The following is a 19,884-nucleotide window of genomic DNA, read 5'->3' on the forward strand; positions in this document are numbered from 1 at the left end:
ACAGGCAGGCAGGCAGCCTTTTAAATGCTCTTCATATTTTTCCCATGACATCTGTCTGCGAGAGTTTAAATTACGAGTCTTACTTACAGCTTTGAAAGGATTTAAAATGCTTAAATCCCTGTTAAAAACTAAACTAACAAAGCCTGGCCGGATCCTACATTTGTAATCCGCAATGAAAGCTGCACGCTGTATTTTAAGGGCTGCTGAGCTCTCGTGGAAATGCCCTGCAAACGCTGAGCTCCTCCTGACCACCAACCTGTTACAGAAGGGGTTTGGTGCCAGACTCAGACCCCAGCTACATCGCGGCTGTGCCGAATTGCCTCCAAGGAAACAGGGAGCTAAATATTTGCAGCAGGGCAAGCTGCTGCTGCCCACCAAGAAATGCAGCCCCTGTGCCCTGCTTCCCCTCCCCAGACCCTGCTGAGATGCCCAGCACTGTCGGGGTGCCCTCCAAGTGCTGGGACAGAGGGGTCTTCACCTCTCCAAGGCAGATTTTGTCCCCCTGCACCCAGACATGAGCAGGACGCTGCAGGCAATGCAGGTTCACCAAGGGCATCGCCAGCCCAAGCCCTCGGGAAAGCCCACTCAGAGCAGAACACACAGACTACAAAAGGTCTGGGGGAGTTCAGTTCTCGTTAACCTTTATTTATCATCCTCTTTAAGGCAGACACTTCAGCTTCCACCTTCCCATGCTGAGCGCAGCCCGCTGACCACAGGAACTGCACTGCTTTGCAGACAAGCCCCAAATTCCCCCTACTTCTGGCCCAAACCCAAAAACAGCCCAAGCATGAGCAAGCACGACACTGCTGGGGAAAGACAGAGGCGGATCCACCAAGGAGGGTGAAAAAAAGGGACAGGGATCACCGCTGCCACCAGGACTGCCCTGGGTGGCCCTTGGGGACACCCTGGCCATGGGGACATCCCTGCTGGAGGGACTTGATCGCTGCCAGATGCAGCACTTGCAGCCTGCAGCTGGATCTCATTGCCAGTTCAAGGCTTGTGACTCCTGACTGTTCTGTTTGTTCTGCCGAAGACCGTAATCATCTTGCTAATTGTTTGGGTTTGTTTGGGCTGTTTTCTTCGAGCTCTCCTATTTTTGTGAGCCCGTGTGCTGCGCTCCCTCTGCTGGCAGGCTCACTTGGGCTGTGGGAAAGGCTGCTGGGGAAGGGGAAAAAGCAGCTCCTGCTCCGACTGCCTGCCAGAAACCATCCCACAACCCTTCCCAGGCCCTGCCTTGGCTTGGTCTGAGCTTAAGACCTTAGACTGGCCTTATCCTGCCAGCTTTCTTCCTCACAGCCTGGCTATTCTGAGACTTATCAACAAAAAAAGAAACGTGGGGTTTGGTAAAACTCAAGTAATCCGGGCTTTAGATGGAGACGCTCTTACGCTTGAAAGTCACGTCCACAGCAAGGAGGCAGGCGTGTCTTGCTGCCGATGGTTTTGAGCTGTGGTTTTCAGCAGAGCACCAGCTCAACCCTCAGCATCAGCAATTACACCCGTGACAAATCGTGAGCAAAAACATGAAAGCAGAGCTTGACAGCCTTGACTGTAGAAAAGGGCAGGAAGCATCACCTGAAGAGGAGCAAGGAGATGCTTCAGCAGCTCGCCTTTCTGAGCCCTGCACTGGGAAAATCCTGCTCCCGAGCAGAATTTTAATGGGGTGTTCCCCACCTTCTGTCTGCATTTGTGTTTCCTTACTTTGTGCACCTGATAGACATCCATGAAACAGGCCCCGACGTGGCCCGGCGGGCTCATGGCCACTGCAGGCAGCGGTGCTGCCGGGGGCACTGCTGCAGCTCGAAGCTGTGCACATGGGGAGTGTTAGAAAACAGAGGATTAAAGGATATCTGGGGGACGGCACAGGACCCGGGGGTCAAAACCTGCCCGGGGGCTCATTCAGCCTTAGGCTCACAGCATTACGCTACCCTACAAATGACCCCGCAGCATCCTGTTTCCCTGTGGGGTCCTGTTTTCTTGGATAACTTGAGTGAAGCCCGGCGCAAGAAAATCCCTTCCGCTTCAGAGGCCGTTTCTCACACATGGAACAGCTATAAAGCCCTCGGTGCCGCCTCCTCTTTCTGGAAATGCCATGAATGGGATTAAGCCCAGGGTCTTGCAGCATTTACAGTGCTACTTTCATCATCAGAGCAGCAGAGAAAGTCTTTTGATGGACACGAGTATAAGCCAGCAGCCAAGTCATTAACCTAAAAGTAGGGGAGTTTTTCATCAACCCTATTCAGGAGAAAAGTTAGGAAATGGTAAGAACGCTCTTAAAATCAGCCAAATAAAAGGCAAGACATCCCCCCATATAGACACTTTCTTGCTAAAACTATTAATAAACATTGCACTTTACGTCAATCCCTGAAGGTCAAAGCAATCTTTTTCCCTAGTGGAGGCTCTTATAGAGATTTTTAGAGCTGCATTTTCTGCCTAAATGTACTTCCTTAATGAGTGCAATTTTACATCTGCTCAAGTGAAACAGGTTGTTGTGCATTTGCTTTCTTGCAAGGTTTTATTACACCTACTTGGCTGATGATGGCCAGCCAAAAGAAGTGAAAGATGCTGGGAAATAAAAATGGAGTTACTGAAAGTATTTGTCTTTAAAAAATAAAAATAAAAAAAAAAAAAGCATATGAAGCAGTGTCCAGTACCTGTTTACAGAGATGTTACTGTACAGCTTTACTATTGAAAAAAATAATAATAATAGATGTTAACTACCATATAAAGCTTAATTCTTCTAGACGAGCCTTTTGCTTGCAACCCTAATATTCGAAGAAAAAAAAAAAAAAAAAAAAAAAAAACACAAGATGGCTGTGAACTGCCAAAAAGGGCATAAAAGGGCACAAAGGCTGCTTGCCACAAACCCCTTGCTCTGGAGCTTGCTCATGCGGAGACCCAAGCGCTGGGCCAGGACCATGAAATAAGCTCAGCCATACGTGCAGGAGTCACTCATGGAAAACTCTCTAAAAAACTCCAGCACGCAGTAAATTAAATCACACGGAGCAGCTCCTATCTCTGCTGGCGCTGAGAGGAAAAGATGAGAAAAATTCAAACGCCTGCGAGAACACTGAGGGTTATGAATTATTACTGTGAAGTGCCAAGAGGCCCGTGGGGAGCAGGGCCGCCACGCCGGGGCCAGTGTAGTGCTGAGGGGCAGGCAGGTGATGATTTTGTGATTTTGTGATTCTGTGATTTTGTGATTCTGCTTGTTACTGTTATTGGGCTGATCATTGCTGTTATTGGGGTGACGGCAGGGCTCTGGGGGAGCTCAGGGGTAGAACTGGGGTGCTGGGGACAGAGCAGGTTGGGGACAGGGACCGGGATGGGGACAGGGACATCCAAGGCCAGGGCCTACTGCCCACCACCCCTGGCGGCCGCCATTTTCCCCCCGTGCCCCTAGCAACCGCCCCTTAGCAACGCAGAGCCACGCCCCTTTTTTCTCAAGCCACGCCCGCTCTCCGTTTAGCCACGCCCCCGCGCCGCTCGGCGCCGCGCCCTCTTCCCGGGCTCGGGCCGCTGTCACGTGACCGCGTTGCCTGGCAGCGCCGTTGCCATGGCGACGGCCGTACGCGGGTGGCGGGAACGGGCCTGAGGGAAGGGGAAGGGGGACGGGGAATGGCGACCGCGGGGAGGGCCAAACCCAGAGCTGAGAGGGCGACAGAGCGGCCAGGAGGGGATCCCGGCAGGGGATGGGCTGTGGGTGCTGCTACGGGTCCTGTGCCTCAGCCCCAGCACCCCACGAGTTTCATTTTTGTCTCTCAGGATCCTCACGAGGGCAGGGAAGGGCCTTGAGGCCACGTTGAGGTGCCTCAGCCCAGCTCTGGTGGCAGGGAGAGGTCCCTGAGGTGGCATCCGCAGGACACCGAGCTCGGGGGTGTCAGGGTTTTTCCAAAAAATTTGAAAAAATTTGCAAAAGGAAATTCCCTGCGGATGTGGTGCCAGGCTCCGTTCCTCCATCTGTGCTGTCTCCTGAGGAAATTGTAATAAAAATACTAATAATATTAATAATAAAACATCTCCTGTGTCCAATAAAAATCAGACTCCTGGTGTTTGAACCCGAACGTGTGGTATTGGGGCACCTCTGACCCAGAGCTGGCACCATCCGAGCCCATAGACAGGCCAGCTCCAGCAATGTGCTGGTTACTGAGGGCTTTGCTGTGATGTGGTGGGTTTTTGTGTTTTTATTTTTTCTTTTGAGAATTGATGAGTTATATCACGTTTTATTTAGACACTTACTCCAAAAGTTTTGTGAGCTGGAAGGGGCTTTTTGCTGTCAAGGGCAACATCACAAAAACTCTGTCTCTGCAGCTCTCTCCTCATGCCCCATTCCCTTTGTTTTATTGGGAATTACGTAACGCCTGAAGAACCTGAAGCAGAAGATGTAGGAAGACACAATCTCTGCCCCCAAAACCTGCCGTTCTGAGTTACAGAAACAACCGTGGCAAATGACAGGCTGGGGAGAAGGATAAAGAGATCTCTAATTCTATCAATTTAATGAGGTCTTTCCTTATCAGCCTTAGCCCTCGTCCATATCTGCTAAGTGGCTTTCCTTAGAGATTGAATGACTACGATTTAGCGTGTGGGAGCTTCTTTTGTTACACAGCTGACCAGATTTTCGCCGGCTCAATCTCCGAAGAGCTGAGCTGTTTCCAAAGCTGAAGCCAGCGTGCAGATGGCAGCTGAGCTCCTCTGAAAATCAAGGTCCGGGCAGGGTTGCCACCCACCCAGGCCTTGCAGGGTGATACCGTGCTGGGGGAAATCAGCCTTTCCTTCAATTAACGAAGCAGTCGTCATCTGAAAGCACAGTGCACTGAAATGATCCTTGCTCTGGACCCTTCTGCCCAGCCCAGGCAGTAGCAGGGGATGGATTTTGCTCAGGAGAGGCACCAGTGGGAATAGCCTTAGCCCGGGGTCTTCCTGCTCCAGGGATGGTGATATTCTCATCCCTGTAATTCCCTAGAAATTGTCTCATTTCTACCATCATGGAAACCGATGCTGTTTTACCCTGGACCACACTACCACCAGGGCTGAGCTCCTCCTGAGAAACTGGCTAAGCTCTAAACCTCAATGCGCGACCGTTTGTAGAGCTTTAACCCACACCAAGGCCACTTCCATCAGCAGAGAGGAACCTTGAAATGAAAAGGCCAGACTGCAGGTGGTCCTTGCTTCTTGGGCAAGGAGGCTTTTTTCTTTTCAGCAGAGCTGAAATTGTTATACAAATTGCAAATTTAAAAGGTGACTACACTTAATCCTGTACGTCTTTTCCATCGTATTTTCTTAATGCACATTTCCCGTGCATGAGGGCAGGTAGGGCAGGGGCTTTTTGAGCCACACACCAGTGGGGTTTCCCCCTCTTCGACTCAGATAACATCCCTCTGGCAATCTGGGGACACTTAGCAAGAAAATACAGCCTTAAAGCAGGAGCTGACAGCACTGGTGCTGCTTTGGGAGAGTTAAGAGACACGAACAGACAGCCACATCTGCACTGCCTCTGATTAGATTAAGGGCTGTGGAGGCAGTCTCCTGAATTGCTGTTTGCTGGGAACAAATAGCACGGAGGTAAAAGCCTGTGCCTTGTTACAAGCTCACGGTGCTATAACCAATGTTGTATTTTAATGAACCATTTCAGAGCGAGCCCTACGAATGGCTATTTTACTCTGAGTTTGGATGTATTTAAGGGCACTGAATTAAGATTTTTTAAGCTATTGACCTGCACATTACCTGCTTAAAAGCTATATAGACTAGCTGAAAATAATCAGAACTCCATTTTCTGTGTAGTAAAAAAATCCATGTACACTGAATCCGTGCAGAAATAGGCAGCTTCACTGAAAATATGCTAAGCATATTTATGTATACACAAACACACACAAAACCCGTAGGCGCAACCACTTGCATTACTGGTGCGTGCAGTTATTTTCGAGCGCCTTCAAAACCGTAGCAAGCGAACAGCTAGAACTGAAACTCTTTTCCTCTGCAGCTAGAGGGGCTGCAGGAGCTATCGCAGCCATCACACGAGGCTGTGCACAGGCAGGCAGCCTTCTCCAAAACTGCCTCGCATAGCACGGAGGTGCCACGCTGACAGGCAGCTCTGGGTGGCTTCACGTCTTTCGGTTCCTGGGCAGGTTTTGTAAGAACGACACCCCAAAGCCAGAAAGTACGGTTTGGCTGCATTGAGACACAAGCCCTAGAGGCTTCGAGCAGAGCTAGCCCGGTTTATCGTGACATGCCCGGCTCCTCTGGCAGCAGGAGAGGAGAAAGCAGAAGCAGTCGAGGTGCAGCAGCTGGTGGAAGGACGTGTGCTGCGATATGCCTGACATCCCGCTCGCAGAGTCCAATGTCATCCTTACAACCACTTCCTCCTTCTCGTCAGCAGCATCCTGTGTGATTTCCTGCCTCGTTTTGTAAGAGCAGTACGAATGAAAGGATTCCTCGCTTACAGAAAGCCATTTTCTGTCTTTAGCAGCTCTTTTTTTCAATTCTACTTACAAAATCCCCTTTTAAATCAATTTCCTATCAGGTTTTCCTTTGTTTGTTTTTTTTTTGTTTGTTTTGTTTTTTTTTTTTAATTCACATTATCTCTCTACAGCCCAAATCCTTTCTGTTTTAATACAGTTAAGATTAACACAGAGACCTCCAAACTTGCTATTTCTGTTACAAAATGTGTTTTCTGAGCTACAGCACAGCAAAGTTTTTACTGCATGCACAAGAGCTAATTTTTCACTTAAATCACTTAGCGATCTTAATAGCTACAAATGTCTTGGGCTTTGTTTCGTAAAGAAATTAATTTCCCTTCCATCCCCATCCAAAATCCACTGTGAAGAGCAAATGTATTCAGAGTAATTTGCATGCACCGTGCACCATTCCTACTATTGTTAGGATATCACTCCCTCCCACAGACACTAAAGCTGCTTACTCAGTGCTTAAGGCCAAACTCTAATACTACTTTGATGGATTCTAAATTGAGGTAAGTTGGCATCTTCTGGCAGCTCCCGAAACTGAGCTTTCGCAGAAATTTAACCTCCTTTATACTCAATTAGATGCTTCTAGTCTCACTTAAACTGCCACCCACCTTCCATTGTGTGTTACAAGCCCTCCAAACACCCTAAACTTTCTTCTTTTGTATTAACATGTAAATTAAATCAATTTACCTTCCTGCTAGTCATCTTCATCTGGGTACAAATTAATCTAGGGAGAACCCAGTTGAGGCAAAGGCAGGCTGAAAATACCATTCCCCTCTGCTCTGAGCGTGTTTTTTCCATGCCTTGTTGGCTTGTCTGCTTAAACTCCAGCCAATTTACTTGATCTCTGTTGTTTTTAAGAGCACTCAATGAACTAAACGGATGAAGTCTAAGACTTGTTAGCGTTGTGGGGACCAAACGCCTTCGTCGCTCCTGACCAACAGCGTTTCCTGTGATAAGAATAGTTTCTGGTTACCACAGGCTGTCACATACTTAATGCACAAATTCCAGTTTCTGAGAACTAAACCAGCATGCCTTGGGCTGCCCTTCGTGTGAAACTTGACAGGTTTGGTTCACACAGCTTGGTGAAAGCGATCTCGACTCCCGTAGCTCATCCATGGGCTTGTCCTCGTTCTCCCCAGGCCTTCCAGCTCTGGCCAGCAGCTTGCAGCATTTCACCCATACTATCTCAATCCACCTTTAATATAATTTTCACCTGCAGCCACTAACCACCTTGCGTTGATTGTGCAGTCAGCTATGTTTTACACCGAGGGCTGAAACCAGGAGCTAGACTTCAGGTTTCATTACAGAACACCGGTATGACTCCGAGGAACCTGTTTCGGTAGCAACAAGCTAAATTCAACAGTAGTTTCTGTTTTACGCAGGCTGTTTTCAGACGTTTTTGACCTAACCCTGCCTGCCTGGGCTTCTCTGTCGTGACGACATCCCAGCCGTGAGAGCCCCTTGTTGGTGTGGCCGTCAAAATTGGGATTGAGATGTCCCAGTCACCCAGCTATTTGATATCCAGAGGCTTGCACCTCTTTGCTTTCAGCCAAAAGGAACCAGCAGAGCAGATAAAAGGCAGCATCGAGCATCTTTGCACTTTTTACACTTGGCAAGGCCGCAGGAGCCTTTCACGGCCTTGCCTCATGCCCTCAGCTCCCGCTGCAGCTGCCATGGCCGCTGAGGGCCTCAGCGCTTGGACTAAGCCCCAAAAGCGGTTCCAGGAAGGCCACCAGGCCTTATTCCCCTGCTGATGGGGGCTGGGGGTGCTCCAGCTCCTCGTTGAATCCAATTTTGGTTTGTTCACAGGCTGCCTTAGAGGGCTGAGAGTCTCTCGAAACACACTTGACAGGCTGCCACGGCCTGAGCTACGAAAAAAAACACCAGCCATGACAGACTTTTCCCTGCGATCCCCAGATATTTACAACCTTCCTCGTTTACTGTGCAGGTGAAACGATTCCCTGTTGTGTTTCTTCGGCAGCTGTTCTGCTTCCATCCAGAGACATCTTCTCTAAGGGCTTGAAAATATCGTTCTTTAATCAGCTGAATTGGACGTTGGGCCTCGCGAAGTGGCAGGGACTAAGCACGGTGTCTGCAGTGCCCCATCTGTCTTCTAAGAAGCCGTACAGAGCGCAGCCAGAAGACCTTTGGGCTCATCTGAAAACACTACAACTCGAATGAAAACAGAACTAAAAATAGGAATTACTGGAAAACAAAGGGGACAACCTGACCCCACAGTTGGCAGACTTCGTGCAGCAGCAGCGATATGCAGTTGTCTGCATATTTCTAAACTATGCTTGAGAACAGCTTCCAGGAGCTTCCAAGCAGAGATGCATACACAGCTCTGACAGATGGTTTATCTTTACAGGAGAGAGGGCTCCTCGGACTAGCCAGGCCCCATCCCAAATACAGACCTGGCCGTTTGGCCTACTGCAGCTCACAGACCTGCAAAAGCTCTCAAATGGCCCAGACCTGAATCTTTGCCCTGACAGCAGAAGATTTGAAGAAAACAGTGAAGCTGTAAATAACCATGATAAGTAATCATGATTAAACACTGAGCCAGGGGTCATTTTACAGTAAGAGTGATGCCCTATGCTGTGGTGGTACTTAGAAATCCCAGAACAGTTCAGGATCCTGTATGATAAAGCAACACACACATGCCCTGGAATCAAGGTGGATAAAATGAGAATTAACAAGGATTTGAACTTGCTAGGGTTAAAGGACTGGTCAGCATCAAAGCTGCAAGCAAGCTGTGTATCTTGAACCTGAAAGCAATACTCTTTTTCGCTGGCCACACTGAAGAAACCTGTGGTGCCATAAATGAGTACTAATGTCAGCGAGATCTGCTCTAACCTCTCCCTTGTCCAGATGGCCTCTATGTTTTTTTCATGTCAAGTATACCAGCTAACACAAGGAACCCCATATATATAAGGAACAAATATAATTCTCCTGCACTCTTCCTCTTTTCCCCCTGTAGGTTGCTTTGCAATTCACAGCTGAAAGAAAGATGACTTCAAGGCAAGAGAGATTCACACACACCAAAGATTATTCCTCAGACCAGAAGCATCCCTCCATTTAATGCAGCCCAAGAGAGGACAAAGTGCCTGGTATTCCCTGAGCCAGCCCATTGATAAGAAAATGAAAACCTCACTGGCCTCCCAAGTCTTCGTGATGGATAATAGCTACTTCAAGGAAGCCAAGCCTAGCATAGACAAAGAGCAAAAGAAAGAGGCCGCGGTCTTCAGGCTGATCAGGGCTGCAGAAACCTGCAATCATTTCAAAACCTGAGGCTGCTCTATCAGGAGCCGAGGGTACGTTAACCACCAGCAGATCTCTCAGCAGGGATCAGGCCAGAGCAGCGAGAGGCAGGGCTAATGAATGCAGCGTACCAGCCTTGCTCAGCCTATCCCAAAATGTCACTTTTCAGCTGTTTTCTCTATGATTAGAGCCAGGAAAAGAAGAAAAAAGTGCATTTTTATTTTTTTTCTTCATGTGTTCAGGTTTCTCCTCTGCTTTTCACAGGGCAGCCTCTGATCTGTGCTGGGAAATGGCATTAAGCTGAGGGAAAGCATTCCAGAAATTATCACAGACATCTGCATGTGGCAAACTTCTCCTGCCTTACGTTAGATGTGAAATTTGGACTGGAAGCCTGGACCACAGCTCTGTGGTCATTTATACCAGGTTTGAGCACTACTGGATCATTTAGCATGACAAATTCAATCCAGATCCTGGGCACACAAGCACGTTTCTGTTGAATTAGCCAGAGCACATAACGTGGTGTTATGCTGGCTTTACACCGGCAGCAGGAAAAAAGACAATATCTAATCTGGCACAAAGCCTGCCGATACAGATTTAATGCCATAACTTTTTTTTGAACGATTTTGTATGGGATCAGTGCTTCGGGTTGCATGGTCAAGTATTTTATATCCAGGAGCCCTAGGGCCAGATTTCCTCTACCAGCAACCTATGGCCATTTTTGCACTGTTGAGTTTCTCCATATTTTTTTTTTTCCTTTTATTATGCCTCCACATAAGCCCCTTGTCCCATTTGAGGTTACTGTTGTAGTCCATTACAGCGCCATAAATATAAATAACAAGTATTTAGGATCCATCTCGAAACACAACAGCCTTTTACCCTTGCTCCCAGCGTCCTGGGGAATTGGGTGCAAGTTTTCTAATACAAATATCAGTTCTTTGATGGGAGCAGTGCATTCACGCTGTCATTTCCTTGCACAGTTACTCTACCTCTGCCCATGCAGCCATAGGAACTGTCACTGCTGAGCCCTCCATCCGTCTTTCTAATGGTCATTAGCAGCATCTGATTTCCAAAAGGACCTGTGCTGCTGCATGGCTCCACGTTGCCGGACTTGGGCTGGAAAAGACCCCGCTCGCTTTCATTCACAGAAGGTGCTGTTTTCTGAGCAAACCATCACAAAAACTTGTCACTCGCTGAGAAACTTGGAAGAATTTACCCTCTGTGCTGCTTTACCTGCTGCCGCTTCCCACCCAGCCAGTGTCACCAAAGTAATCCTTCTCACAACTACCGCCTGGAGTTTTCTCTTTGGAAGCAAACCCACTCTGGAAAAGTTGCTTATTTTAGAAGCCACAGCCTCAAGGAAGATATTTTTCCCTAATCCCAAACTAAATGATATCATACTTGGCTAGCGCTGTAACCATGGCACTGAAGTTATTTATGACTGAAATTAATGCTATAGTTAGCAACACTGGAACAGGGTTTCTTCTATGCTACTGTCCAACTGCCTCCCTCCCCCAGCCCCAGGCTACACTGGAAAGCAAGACCGGGTGTCTCCAGAGGGTCTTTAATTTGGGGGTAAACAATGTCAGCCCTCACCGATCCCCAAAACTTGGCAACACACGACGGGATATGCACAAAGACGCATCTCCTAAACAAAAACAAAACACTTGGCTGGGCTTTCATTGATCTTTTTTTTTGCTAGATTTATCTGGTTCTGTTTATTTTAGCTCTTAAAGTAAATGTTAATTTCTACGGAGGGACCTGGGGCTGCCGCGGGCAGAGCCAGGGCTGGCAGCAGCAGGGAGAGCTCGGATGAAGGCAGCTCTGAGCTTGGGGAATCACCACGAAGGCGAAGAGGGGAGGTCAGCTTTTGTGCCTGGGGACACTGCAAAAATCCCCTTGGAGAAGTGGATGGCCTCTGTATACAAGCTACTGGGAACCAGACCAACATTATTCCAGTTTGGTCGCTCTGCAAAGATCTCAGAGCAGGTGGGGAAGAGTCCAGCAAAGCTAAGAACAGAAAAAAATGCAGAAAACCACGGAGTGATGAGTCTGTCCTGCTCAAAGATCAGGCAGCTCCCTGCTTCCACAAGGGAAATCACGGAGAGAACAGCTCCCAGCCCCGTCCTGAGCTTCGTATCACAGCACAGACACCAGGGCACCTGTGCTCTTCTGGGGCATCCACACCAGCTCCTTGCACAGCAAATCACCTCGACTCTGAGGATCATGAAACAGGACCACGATAAAGACACTGCATGCAGAAAAATAAAAGGTGAAACAAAAAAAAGGAGAAACGAGACAAGCGGTATGAGGAAGTGACGGGATGCTGGGAAGCAAGTGTACGAGGATATCAGCCCATCGCTGATCCACAAAGGGCAGCTGGAGGGAATTTAGGCATCCATCTACCTGGAGCAACCTTTCAACACCTTTCCTTGAGCACCAGTTGGCACAGCAGCCTCTCTGTTCGCCCCAGGAACAACGAAAAACCAAATCCCTACCCCATGGGTCAGGTTCTCTGACCTGGGCCCGATCCAATTAATAACTGAAGCCAACAGAAAAACTCTTAAGGGCTTTGCTGAGAGGTAGATAAGGCATCCTGAGAATTTTTACTTGGGGCATAGCACAGCATTTATTTGGTGTTTCATTTTTTTACAGCCTAAAGCTCTGATTCCCAGAGCCACGATTCTCCCATTGCCCTCATGGAATTTACACTGGAGTCACTTGACTGGGTTTTGCTATGTCTAACGTGATCGCCGCCTTTATTTTTTGCTCTTTTTTGTTTTGTTTTTAGTTTTTCTTCTTTTGACCACAGGCGAAAGAAATAAATCATCTGATACCCTGCCAGCAAACTGCCATAGGCATTTCGAGACTGGAGGCATTTCTCCTGCCCCAAAAGAGCTTAAAAAAAAAAAAAAAAAAAAAAAAGCTGATAACTTGGACAGGATTCAGGTATGTTTGTGCGCATACCAGCAGTTAAACTGATTTCTTCCACTATCTTATCTGTCCATTTCTGGTTTTGAAGGAGAGGAAGTTTGGCAGCCAAGTTGCTGCTGGAATGCGCTCAGTAAACCATGGACAGGAGAAGCGAAGAGCATAAATAGAAATAACCATAGGTAGAGCAGCTGGGAGCCTGGCTTCTGGCTTCTATTCCCAGCTTTACCCATGACTCACTTGGTGACCTTGGAAAGCCACTTCACCTCTCCCTGCTCCAGCCTTCTGGAAGGCAAAAAAAAATAATAAAAAAAAAAAATCACCCACTGCACAGGGCACACCCCAGGTGGAGAGCCCCAGCTGCTCCCAGCTGGGTGGCTTTGGAGGAAAAGCCTCGTCCTGCTCCCTCCATCAGCCCCAGGCCGTCCCCTCCACGCAGGGTCAGGGCACGGAGCCTCTCTCCCCACCCCGGGGGAAGCCGACAGATTTAACCGAGTGCGTTTTGTGAAGCTTTTTGGGACCCGTCAAAGAAAGGAAAAGCGCTATAACAAAACGCTGCTAATTATAGCATGACAGCGTACAACACATTCCTGCCCTGGACGGAGCTCTGCTATCAGCCAATTTAATTATACATTATCTCTGCCCAATTCCCTCCTTATTAATTGTGGCCAAAGCACTGAGCGAAGCCAAATTGCAGCTTGCTCTCCATTTCTCCTTATTCAAGACCAGTTCCTTGACGGGGACAGCCAGGTTGGGAGGGCTGCGGCTGCTCCCCTGCTCCCTGCCCCCTCTGCCAGCAGTCGTAAACATCTCTCCACTTGATTCCTGCCTGCCCAGAGCAGATTCCTGGGATGTCAGTGCCAAATACAGCCGTGGCCTTGGACGGGCATTCCCGTGGCTGGAGCAGGATGGAGCCACACTCCAGGCACCTGCGAACACCCAGCTGGGGGGCCCTGAAAAAGCAAAACTTATTTCTGAAAGCCTCCTAGCAGGGTTTCGCAGCCTCCTGGTCAGCTGGAGGGGTGGCTCCGGGCACGTGGGCGCTTGGTTTGCTGCAGCATCACCCATGTGCACCGCTCGCCCCTCCACGCAGCGGGGAGCAGCAGCAGAATGAAGGCATCCCGGATTAATTGCAGCAATTACAGCCGCATAAAAACAGGAAACTGCCCCTCCCTTCACCAAGGCAGAGGAAGAGCTGCTGCATCTGCACCGCTGAGAAACGGGGCAGGAGCAAACAACTCGCCCCAGCTTATCCCAGAGCGCATCCGAGAGAGGACGCCTTGGTGAATCCCTTCTGGAGATGCAGAGCTCGTGCGAGCATTTCACATTTCTGGGGTGCAAGCTTTGCACATGGGGCCTCCGCCTTTTTGTCACTTCTGTGTTGACAAACGTCTTTAGAGTGCAGGGACATCAAGCAGCACCTACCTGCTGTCCCACAACCACTACAAAAAGAAGAGGGGGAAAAAACTTCCGTGCTCTACTTGTTGCCTTCATTGCTCTGGACACAAGTGGCTACCACTGGCACACAACTTGGGATCTGAGCACCTGAGCTAGAGGAACAGGCAGGCCGGCCACACGAGCTAGCCCATGATGCCTTAAAGCAAGTCCTGGGAGCTGTTTGCTCTGGAATTGCACATGCATAAATCAGGCCTCAATCAGAACTTCCCCATTTCGGTATCACCTGATCTGCTAGAAATAGGGATTGTGCAGCGTGAAGCCAGAAATCACGCACAGGAACAGCTGCTCTGCATGTAAGAGTTGTCGGCTGGGCGCATGTGAGAAACCTCAAGGTCATGAGTGCCGCTCCTGACAACGAGCCCTGGACCTGGCTATGTCAGAACAGAAATACCAGAATGATACTTCGAGTCACCAGCCATCATCTGCTTTGTCTGCTGCCTCGTAGCCAGCAGCTCACGCACGCTTGTTTAGATGCGTCCACGTGGGAATCCAACCTACAAATAAAGAACTGCAACAGAAGCTGTGGTTTTGTTATTACTGCTCAAGACCCGGCCTGTATGAGAAAGACACTTTCCAGCTCAGACGGAGGAAATGGAAAGCACAAAGGCTCATTAGTTTGTTGTGCAGCAGGGTAGATTTCTAATGAACTGCATCTACCAAAGCACTTCGAGATGAGGAAGCAACGGGGAGAGGTGCTTTTCTTGCAAGTAGAATAAAAATCAGAGTACTTTTAGCAGGCTTGATTACACAGCCAGGAGTACCTTCACCTTCCCATCTTGTGCTAATTATTTCATTGTAGGCACTTGGCCTTCACCCCAAGGACACCCTTCCCATCGCTGATCATCCAAACCAAAGAGCAGAGAGCTCCCACCAGCTCTCCAACACCTTTGGGAGCTGCTCCAGCCATCTGTGAACTTCCACAGAGACCAGACCAAGCCACGCTCCTGGACACAGATGAAAGATTTCCACAGTGGCTTTCAATTCCTCCCACATGTTAAAAGGTTTTGAACTATCACAGCAGACAGGTTGGAGCAGGCCTGATGTCCAGCTTTTCTGCCTGGTAGTCAAGAGGAGGGCACAGACACCCAGGTGCCTCCTGCCTGCCTTGATTCCAGCCAAAAAGAAGAAGCCCAAGAATACATCTTCCTCAGCTTCATCCCTGCTGTTGCCACTTCCCACTTCTTTCTGACACTGCATTATAACCATGCAGTTATCTCTCACACAGTGATGAGAGCTTGAAAGAAAGTCTATCGTTAGCTGGCACAGGTGGAAATCATAATGCTAATAGGGAATGTTATTCACCAACACTACAACAAGTCGTAAAGTCAATAACTAAATGAGTACTGCTCTGTGAAAAGGCTCGTGCCTGGTTCCCATACCATAGGAGCCCCCAGGTCAGGATCAGGTCTGGTGCCTGCTGAGCAGCTCCATGGTGGCAAGGTAGGGCTGTGGTCATGAAGCCATCCTCCAGATTTGGGTTGTGCCCACCCTGCTGAGCTGGACACCAGCACTGCTGCAGCATGGTACAAGTAAGAGCTGAATGCTTTGGGCTGAGCTTAAATAAAGCTCCTGGCCTGGGAGCAAGGGGTGTGGATGGAGGCCCCAGGTGAGGCTGCTCAGGGCCCTTAAGGATTATTTGTGCCCCTTGTCAGCAGTGCTGATAAATTGCAGCGATTTCTCCACGGAGGACATCTCTGCAATGCTAAAGCCTTTGGGGCTGCAGCCCCAGCACTGCTTTGATCCCCTTACTGAGCAGCAGCACTATCCCCCTGGCTTCTTCTTGAAGCTCAGCACTCAAAAGCAAACAAACAGCCCTGCGAAGCGGCAGAGGCTGGCTCTCAGCGGGCTGGCGTCTCTTGGGGGACCGACCTGGGTGCCTGAGAGGGCACAAGCTCCGACTGAAGCTTTTCCCACGCTTCGGGCATCAATCAAACGTCAGGGCCGTGCGGATTCTCCGCTGTCTAATAGGGGCTGACAGCCTGGCTTGGTCTTTCTCACAGCTGCAGCCCTGGCAGGGTCACTCCTTGCCCGATCGTAAATGGAGGAGCTGAGCTCTGCGCCGCCGCTGGTTTGGGCTCAAGCTGGCCAAAGGGTTAACAAGTTCTTAAGGAGAGGAATTTGGAAGAATACGAATGCACTGATATACGATGTGATTGCATAAGCTCTGTTACATTAAGAAATCAAACTAATCAGCCCCCCCCCCCTTTTTTTTTCTTCCCCCTAAACATGATAGAATTCATACTTGTGTCACTCTTGGCGGTGCAAAAGCCCCTTTTAAACTTTGCTCTACAACCTGCGGAGAGCCCCAGCCCAGAACTTCACATTGCTGCTTTATCTTTGAGCACAATGGCTGTGAAGCGTGCCCGGGGTATTTCTGAGAATAAATTAACTGTGATGACAGTGCACAGCCTGAGCTGGGTGTTCTGCAAAGACGGAGGGGGAACCGAGACACACGGATGGGTTTTTGCCCTGGGGCAGGGGTGCTGTTGGGGGCAGCTCTGCTTCCTCCTGCCCACAGCACCTTGATCAACTCATTTAATCCCTCGAAACTCCAAAACTCCGGTCCCAAGGTGCCTTTTTTTGGTCCTTCCACTCAAATTTCCCTCTGCTGCCTGCAAAGCCCAGGTTGGGAGGGAGAAGGAGGCCCTTCCAACACAAAGCCTCGCCGAGCAGCCTCCGAAAATCCCGTCCCGTTGCCTGCCAGCTTTTTTTTGGGGGTGTGCAGAAGCTGGAAACACCACAGGAGGACTCAGCCCCACTGCTATTGCCCAGTGCTTTGGAGATGGGTGTTGAGCAACCGCTGACAGGATTGCTCCATCAAATGGGGCTTTGCAAACCCACCGGGGAGCCTTGCAGACCTGACACAGGCCGCCTCCTCTCAGATATTCATCAAAAGAGCTCCCTAGGCTGCCTGGAGGTACCGGAGCTCTGCATTTTGGGGCGGAAAACGGACTTTGCAGGTGTTTGCTTTGTGCCCAATTTCAGTCCACGCTGCCCCCACTCTCTGGGCAGCAATCACCCAACGCTCACCCCACACTACCCAGCAAGAATCCCACGGGCAATGCCAAAAAAAACAGAGGCAGCCCCACCAAAAAACCCTGCTGTGTGCTTTGGGGACACTCAATCTCCCTCCTCCAGCACCCAAGGGCTGCGAGAAGGGGACCGTGAGGCGGCTGCCTGAGCACCCCGGGGCTGAGGCGCCTCAACCCCGGGGGTCGAAGCAGCTCAACCCCGGGGTCGAGGCAGCTCAGCCCCATGTTGGGACACCTCAGCCCCATGCTGGGACACCACAGCCCCACACCGGGACACCTCAGCCCCATACCGGGACACCTCAGCCCCAGCCCGGCCGCCACCGAGGGCCCAGGCCCGGGCCTCGCCGCCCCTCAGAGCCGCTCCCGGCGGAGTCGGGCGGCACCTGCGGGCGGGCCCCGCTACTGCAGCGGCCCCGGGGAGCCTCGGAGAAGGGAAAAATAAAATAAATCTGCGGGGTTTTGGGGCATTGCTCGGGGCTGAGGCACGGCAGGGGAACGCAGCGGAGCCCCCCGGGGCTGTACCGGGAGCTGGCACCGGGAAGGGCTGGAGCCAGGCCCTGGTGGAGCTCATCGTGGGCTGGCTGGGTTGGAGGGGGACATAAAGGTCTCCCAGTTCCAAACCCTTGTTGTAAAAAAGATGCCACCCGCTACATCAGGTTGATCTGGGCTTCATCCAGCCTGGGCTTGAATGCCTCAAGGGATGGGGCATCCAAAACCCCTCAGGGCAGCCTTCCCCGGGATGGTGGTGGCCTTCCCCTGCTCCCATCCCCGCTTCTCAGCCCTGGGGGAAGAAACTCAGACCAGAATCCAAGCAGGGATCCTGGTTGTTTGCTGGAGCTTTTGGTAATTGCTGGAAAAGATGCATTTCCCCTTCCCTGGGTGTGTTTAAAGAGGAGGTGTCTGGCGCTGTGAGCTATTCATTGACCAGGCCACTTCGCTGGTGATTTGGGAGCTCCCCACATCTTCTCCCCGTTCACATTTCCACGAGGTGACCTGGTTTTGTCGCCAAAAGGGACACATCTGGCCCAAGAATCACAAAGATTCGCAAGCCCAAATATGCACGGGGATTTCTAAAAATCCCAAACACACACTCTAAAGCAGTTCCTGGAGACGTGGGAGGCTTTACAGGCGCTTGCAAGCTCCCAGCTAAATGAACCGCTGAAGCAAAGCCGGGAGCTGGCAGCCCCACACAGCACGAGGGAGCAGCCACCCGGCTCTGGAGCTGCTCGGAACAAAGATTTGGGAAAGTTACAACTGGAAGGGCCCCTGCCCAGGTCCGCCCTGAGCAAACGCTTTGTAGCGAGTGTGCTGGAGGGGTAAAAACAGGAAAATCCAAAGAGAATGCTGAAATGGCAGAAGATACAGTGGGATCACGCGACCCGCCTGCACAGGGGCAGGGGTCTCGGCTCCGAGATGCTGCTCGCATGGGAAGGGGTCGGGATTGGGGTTTTCAGCTCAGCAGTCAGATATAAAGGCCTATTTTAAACGCTTTCCCCACGTAGCAGAGTGCACGTCTCAGGGATTGAAATAGACGGTGGTTTGATCATTGTCTCTCCCAGGGAAATGGGTTTTAATGAGGTTTTAAATAATAAAGTGGGATAATTTCCCTGGCTGGCACGATCATGAAATTTTTATGCTTCTTTTCTCTCCCAAAGTTTTATCACACTTTATTTTTAGCGATGCATAATCCCCCTTAAAAAAAAAAAAAAATAGAAGGAAAAAAAAAGGCAGAGAAACCACTGATTTAGGGAAAGCCGCTCCTTGGCAGGGACTCAGCCAGGGAAGCAGCCTCTGGGGCAGCTCCGCTTCCAGCAGCCCCATTTACGGGGACCCCACAGGACCCCACAGAGGCGGGGGGACCTCCAGCACCTTCCCATCCCCATGCATTTGGGGGAAAGAGTGCGGAAGGGACACCTCCCTCCTTGTGCCCCCATGGGGAGGCAGAGTGTGGGGCCGGCTGGGTGCTGGGGCAGGGGATGATGCTGGGTCCAGCCTGCAGGGAGCTGGTGCTGGGCACCAATACTGGGTGCTGGGCACCTATACTGGGTGCTAGGCACCAATACTGGGTGCTGCTGCAGATTGCAGGGTGCTGGGGCAACGCTGGGTACAGCGTGCGAGATGCTGGGTGCTGGTGCAGAGCACTGGGTGCTGGGTGAATGTGGTGGGTGCTGGTGTTGGGATCATGGTGCTGGGTAGGGTGCCAGTTTGGGATTATGGTGCCAGGTAGGGTGCCAGTTTTGGGATTACGGTGCCGAATAGGGTGCTAGTTTGGGGATTACGGTGCCAAACAGGGTGCCAGTTTGGGGATCACGGTGCCGGGTGCTGGTGCAAGTGTGCTGGTGAGGGGTCCCCGCACCATGTCCTGGCACAGGACCCCAGCACCGGGTGAGTGGTGCTGGGTGCTGGCGCCGGGTACTGGGTGCACGGTGCTGCTACAGAATCCCAGTCCGGCTGCTCGTGCAGCACACCAGTCCGGCTGCACGGCACTGGTGCGTACTGGGAGCTGGCTGCTGGGTGCAGGGAGCTGGCTACAAGCTGCCTGTACCAGCTGCGCACCCAGGACCCCCCTCCCAGCACCTTTCAGGAGCAAAACCCAACCCCCTGGTTCCTCTGCCCGCTGCCCTCTCCATCCCGGCGTGTCCGCGCGGCTGTGTTTTGACGCGAGGAAGTGCCGGAGCTGCAATTGCTTTAGGAAGTCAATCGCAGGGGCCGGGAAACGCGTGCGCAGTGCCTCGGCTCGGCTCGGC

This window comes from Aythya fuligula, chromosome 16, assembly GCF_009819795.1.
Source record: "Aythya fuligula isolate bAytFul2 chromosome 16, bAytFul2.pri, whole genome shotgun sequence".
Lineage (NCBI taxonomy): Eukaryota > Metazoa > Chordata > Aves > Anseriformes > Anatidae > Aythya > Aythya fuligula.